Here is a 6705-nt window from a genome sequence, read left to right as displayed (position 1 = left end):
ATTGGCTCAATGCTAATATTTAAATGGACGTCAGAATGGTTTCACGAATTATTTCATGTATTATTTCTATAATTATTTCATTGGTTTCTAGAATTGATTCAATGCTTTCAACAAGAATATTTTTTTTACAGTTTTAATTTTACTTTCCCAGATATTAAATCTCGCGTAAAACTACTCATTTTAGTGTGTGGAATAAAGCGGCTTTTCATGAATTTTTCTGTCAAAATACTCTTATTTTTTCTAAATTTTCTGAATGAACCGGCCTAGATGAAATTGTTTGGTTGGAGTGGTTTGACTGTGAATGTGTTTTTGTATAAAATGGTATGTGAAACCTAGTAAGAACCAGTAAAATTGGCTCAATGCTAATACTTAAATGGACGTCAGAATGGTTTCATGAATTATTTCATGTATTATTTCTATAATTATTTCATTGGTTTCTCGAATTGATTCAATGCTTTCAACAAGAATATTTTTTTTACAGTTTTAATTTTACTTTCCCAGATATTAAATCTCGCGTAAAACTACTCATTTTAGTGTGTGAAATAAATAGACTTTTCATAAAAATTTTGTCAAAATACTCTTATTTTTTCTAAATTTTTTGAATGAACCGGTCTAGATGAAATTGTTTGGTTGAAGCCGTTTGACTGTGAATGTGTTTTTGTATAAAATGGTATGTGAAACCTAGTAAGAACCAGTAAAATTGACTCAATGCTAATATTTAAATGGACGTCAGAATGGTTTCACGAATTATTTCATGTATTATTTCTATAATTATTTCATTGGTTTCTAGAATTGATTCAATGCTTTCAACAAGAATATTTTTTTACAGTTTTAATTTTACTTTCCCAGATATTAAATCTCGCGTAAAACTACTCATTTTAGTGTGTGGAATAAATAGACTTTTCATGAATTTTTCTGTCAAAATACTCTTATTTTTTCTAAATTTTCTGAATGAACCGGTCTAGATGAAATTGTTTGGTTGGAGCGGATTGACTGTGAATGTGTTTTTGTATAAAATGGTATGTGAAACCTAGTAAGAACGAGTAAAATTGGCTCAATGCTAATATTTAAATGGACGTCAGAATGGTTTTACAAACTATTTCATGTATTATTTCTATAATTATTTCATTGGTTTCTAGAATTGATTCAATGCTTTCAACAAGAATATTTTATTACAGTTTTAATTTTACTTTCCTAGATATTAAATCTCGCGTAAAAGTACTCATTTTAGTGTGTGAAATAAATAGACTTTTCATGAATTTTTCTGTCAAAATACTCTTATTTTTTCTATATTTTTTGAATGAACACGTCTAGATGAAATTGTTTGGTTGAAGCGGTTTGACTGTGAATGTGTTTTTGTATAAAATGGTATGTGAAACCTAGTAAGAACGAGTAAAATTAGCTCAATGCTAATATTTAAATGGACGTCAGAATTTGGTCGAAAATTGTCGGGTCGTCACAGACTGTAATGTGTTTTTGTATAATATGGTATGTGAAACCTAGTAAGAACCAGTAAAATTGGCTCAATGCTAATACTTAAATGGACGTCAGAATGGTTTCATGAATTATTTCATGTATTATTTCTATAATTATTTCATTGGTTTCTCGAATTGATTCAATGCTTTCAACAAGAATATTTTTTTACAGTTTTAATTTTACTTTCCCAGATATTAAATCTCGCGTAAAACTACTCATTTTAGTGTGTGAAATAAATAGACTTTTCATGAATTTTCTGTCAAAATACTCTTATTTTTTCTAAATTTTCTGAATGAACCGGTCTAGATGAAATTGTTTGGTTGAAGCGGTTTGACTGTGAATGTGTTTTTGTATAAAATGGTATGTGAAACCTAGTAAGAACCAGTAAAATTGGCTCAATGCTAATATTTAAATGGACGTCAGAATGGTTTCACGAATTATTTCTATAATTATTTCATTGGTTTCTAGAATTGATTCAATGCTTTCAACAAGAATATTTTTTTTACAGTTTTAATTTTACTTTTCCAGATATTAAATCTCGCGTAAAACTACTCATTTTAGTGTGTGGAATAAAGAGACTTTTCATGAATTTTTCTGTCAAAATACTCTTATTTTTTCTAAATTTTCTGAATGAACCGGTCTAGATGAAATTGTTTGGTTGGAGTGGTTTGACTGTGAATGTGTTTTTGTATAAAATGGTATGTGAAACCTAGTAAGAAAGAGTAAAATTGGCTCAATGCTAATATTTAAATAGACGTCAGAATGGTTTCACGAATTATTTCATGTATTATTTCTATAATTATTTCATTGGTTTCTAGAATTGATTCAATGCTTTCAACAAGAATATTTTATTACAGTTTTAATTTTACTTTCCTAGATATTAAATCTCGTGTAACAGTACTCATTTTAGTGTGTGAAATAAATAGACTTTTCATGAATTTTTCTGTCAAAATACTCTTATTTTTTCTAAATTTTTTGAATGAACACATCTAGATGAAATTGTTTGGTTGAAGCGGTTTGACTGTGAATGTGTTTTTGTATAAAATGGTATGTGGAACCTAGTAAGAACGAGTAAAATTAGCTCAATGCTAACATTTAAATGGACGTCAGAATGGTTTCTCGAATTATTTCATGTATTATTTCTTTAATTAATTCACTGGTTTCTCAAATTGATTCAATGCTTTTAACAAGAATATTTTTTTACGATTTTAATTTTACTTTCTCAGATATTTAATCTCGCGTAAAACTACTCATTTTAGTGTGTGAAATAAATATACTTTTCATGAATTTTTCTGTCAAAATACTCATATTTTTACAAAATTTTCTGAATGAACCTGTCTAGATGAAATTGTTTGGTTGAAGCGGTTTGACTGTGAATGTGTTTTTGTATAAAATGGTATGTGAAACCTAGTAAGAACAAGTAAAATTGGCTCAATGCTAATATTTAAATGGACGTCAGAATTGTTTTACGAATTATTTCATGTATTATTTCTATAATTATTTCATTGGTTTCTAGAATTGATTCAATGCTTTCAACAAGAATATTTTTTTACAGTTTAAATTTTACTTTCCTAGATATATAATTTTGCGTAAAAGTACATATTTTAGTGTGTGAAATAAACAGACTTTTCATGAATTTTTCTGTCAAAATACTCTTATTTTTTCTAAATTTTCTAAATGAACACGTCTAGATGAAATTGTTTGGTTGAAGCGGTTTGATTGTGAATGTGTTTTTGTATATAATGGTATGTGAAACCTAGTAAGAACGAGTAAAATTAGCTCAATGCTAATATTTAAATGGATGTCAGAATGGTTTCTCGAATTATTTCATGTATTATTTCTTTAATTATTTCACTGGTTTCTCAAATTGATTCAATGATTTCAACAAGAATATTTTTTTACGATTTTAATTTTACTTTCCCAGATATTAAATCTCGCGTAAAACTACTCATTTTAGTGTGTGAAATAAATAGACTTTTCATGAATTTTTTTGTCAAAATACTCTTATTTTTTTAAATTTTTTGAATGAACCGGTCTAGATGAAATTGTTTGGTTGAAGCGGTTTGACTGTGAATGTGTTTTTGTATAAAATGGTATGTGAAACCTAGTAAGAACCAGTAAAATTGGCTCAATGCTAATATTTAAATGGACGTCAGAATGGTTTCACGAATTATTTCATGTATTATTTCTATAATTATTTCATTGGTTTCTAGAATTGATTCAATGCTTTCAACAAGAATATTTTTTTACAGTTTTAATTTTACTTTCCCAGATATTAAATCTCGCGTAAAACTACTCATTTTAGTGTGTGGAATAAATAGACTTTTCATGAATTTTTCTGTCAAAATACTCTTATTTTTTCTAAATTTTCTGAATGAACCGGTCTAGATGAAATTGTTTGGTTGGAGCGGATTGACTTTGAATGTGTTTTTGTATAAAATGGCATGTGAAACATAGTAAGAACGAGTAAAATTGGCTCAATGCTAATATTTAAATGGACGTCAGAATGGTTTCACAAACTATTTCATGTATTATTTCTATAATTATTTCATTGGTTTCTAGAATTGATTCAATGCTTTCAACAAGAATATTTTATTACAGTTTTAATTTTACTTTCCTAGATATTAAATCTCGCGTAAAAGTACTCATTTTAGTGTGTGAAATAAATAGACTTTTCATGAATTTTTCTGTCAAAATACTCTTATTTTTTCTATATTTTTTGAATGAACACGTCTAGATGAAATTGTTTGGTTGAAGCGGTTTGACTGTGAATGTGTTTTTGTATAAAATGGTATGTGAAACCTAGTAAGAACGAGTAAAATTAGCTCAATGCTAATATTTAAATGGACGTCAGAATTTGGTCGGAAATTGTCGGGTCGTCACAGACTGTAATGTGTTTTTGTAAAATATGGTATGTGAAACCTAGTAAGAACCAGTAAAATTGGCTCAATGCTAATACTTAAATGGACGTCAGAATGGTTTCATGAATTATTTCATGTATTATTTCTATAATTATTTCATTGGTTTCTCGAATTGATTCAATGCTTTCAACAAGAATATTTTTTTACAGTTTTAATTTTACTTTCCCAGATATTAAATCTCGCGTAAAACTACTCATTTTAGTGTGTGAAATAAATAGACTTTTCATGAATTTTTCTGTCAAAATACTCTTATTTTTTCTAAATTTTCTGAATGAACCGGTCTAGATGAAATTGTTTGGTTGAAGCGGTTTGACTGTGAATGTGTTTTTGTATAAAATGGTATGTGAAACCTAGTAAGAACCAGTAAAATTGGCTCAATGCTAATATTTAAATGGACGTCAGAATGGTTTCACGAATTATTTCATGTATTATTTCTATAATTATTTCATTGGTTTCTAGAATTGATTCAATGCTTTCAACAAGAATATTTTTTTTACAGTTTTAATTTTACTTTCCCAGATATTAAATCTCGCGTAAAACTACTCATTTTAGTGTGTGGAATAAAGCGGCTTTTCATGAATTTTTCTGTCAAAATACTCTTATTTTTTCTAAATTTTCTGAATGAACCGGTCTAGATGAAATTGTTTGGTTGGAGTGGTTTGACTGTGAATGTGTTTTTGTATAAAATGGTATGTGAAACCTAGTAAGAACCAGTAAAATTGGCTCAATGCTAATACTTAAATGGACGTCAGAATGGTTTCATGAATTATTTCATGTATTATTTCTATAATTATTTCATTGGTTTCTCGAATTGATTCAATGCTTTCAACAAGAATATTTTTTTACAGTTTTAATTTTACTTTCCCAGATATTAAATCTCGCGTAAAACTACTCATTTTAGTGTGTGAAATAAATAGACTTTTCATAAAAATTTTGTCAAAATACTCTTATTTTTTTCTAAATTTTTTGAATGAACCGGTCTAGATGAAATTGTTTGGTTGAAGCCGTTTGACTGTGAATGTGTTTTTGTATAAAATGGTATGTGAAACCTAGTAAGAACGAGTAAAATTGGCTCAATGCTAATATTTAAATGGACGTCAGAATGATTTTACGAATTATTTCATGTATTATTTCTATAATTATTTCATTGGTTTCTAGAATTGATTCAATGCTTTCAACAAGAATATTTTTTTACAGTTTTAATTTTACTTTCCTAGATATTAAATCTCGTGTAAAAGTACTCATTTTAGTGTGTGAAATAAATAGACTTTTCATGATTTTTTCTGTCAAAATACTCTTATTTTTTCTATATTTTTTGAATGAACACGTCTAGATGAAATTGTTTGGTTGAAACGGTTTGACTGTGAATGTGTTTTTGTATAAAATGGTATGTGAAACCTAGTAAGAACGAGTAAAATTAGCTCAATGCTAATATTTAAATGGACGTCAGAATGGTTTCTCGAATTATTTCAAGTATTATTTCTTTAATTATTTCACTGGTTTCTCAAATTGATTCAATGCTTTTAATAAGGATATTTTATTACGATTTTAATTTTACTTTCCCAGATATTAAATCTCTCGTAAAACTACTCATTTTAGTGTGTGAAATAAATAGACTTTTCATGAATTTTTCTGTCAAAATACTCTTATTTTTTCTAAATTTTCTGAAGGAACCGGTCTAGATGAAATTGTTTGGTTGAAGCGGTTTGACTGTGAATTTGTTTTTGTATAAAATGGTATGTGAAACCTAGTAAGAACCAGTAAAATTGGCTCAATGCTAATATTTAAATGGACGTCAGAATGGTTTCACGAATTATTTCATGTATTATTTCTTTAATTATTTCATTGGATTCTAGAATTGATTCAATGCTTTCAACAAGAATATTTTATTACAGTTTTAATTTTACTTTCCTAGATATTAAATCTCGCGTAAAAGTACTCATTTTAGTGTGTGAAATAAATAGACTTTTCATGAATTTTTCTGTCAAAATACTCTTATTTTTTCTATATTTTTTTAATGAACACGTCTAGATGAAATTTTTTGGTTGAAGCGGTTTGACTGTGAATGTGTTTTTGTATAAAATGGTATGTGGAACCTAGTAAGAACGAGTAAAATTAGCTCAATGCTAACATTTAAATGGACGTTAGAATGGTTTCTCGAATTATTTCATGTATTATTTCTTTAAATAATTCACTGGTTTTTCAAATTGATTCAATGCTTTTAACAAGAATATTTTTTTACGATTTTAATTTTACTTTCCCGGATATTAAATCTCGCGTAAAACTATTCATTTTAGTGTGTGAAATA

This window comes from Rutidosis leptorrhynchoides, chromosome 11 (genome assembly GCF_046630445.1).
Source record: "Rutidosis leptorrhynchoides isolate AG116_Rl617_1_P2 chromosome 11, CSIRO_AGI_Rlap_v1, whole genome shotgun sequence".
Lineage (NCBI taxonomy): Eukaryota > Viridiplantae > Streptophyta > Magnoliopsida > Asterales > Asteraceae > Rutidosis > Rutidosis leptorrhynchoides.
Note: the sequence above shows the minus strand (reverse complement) of the source record.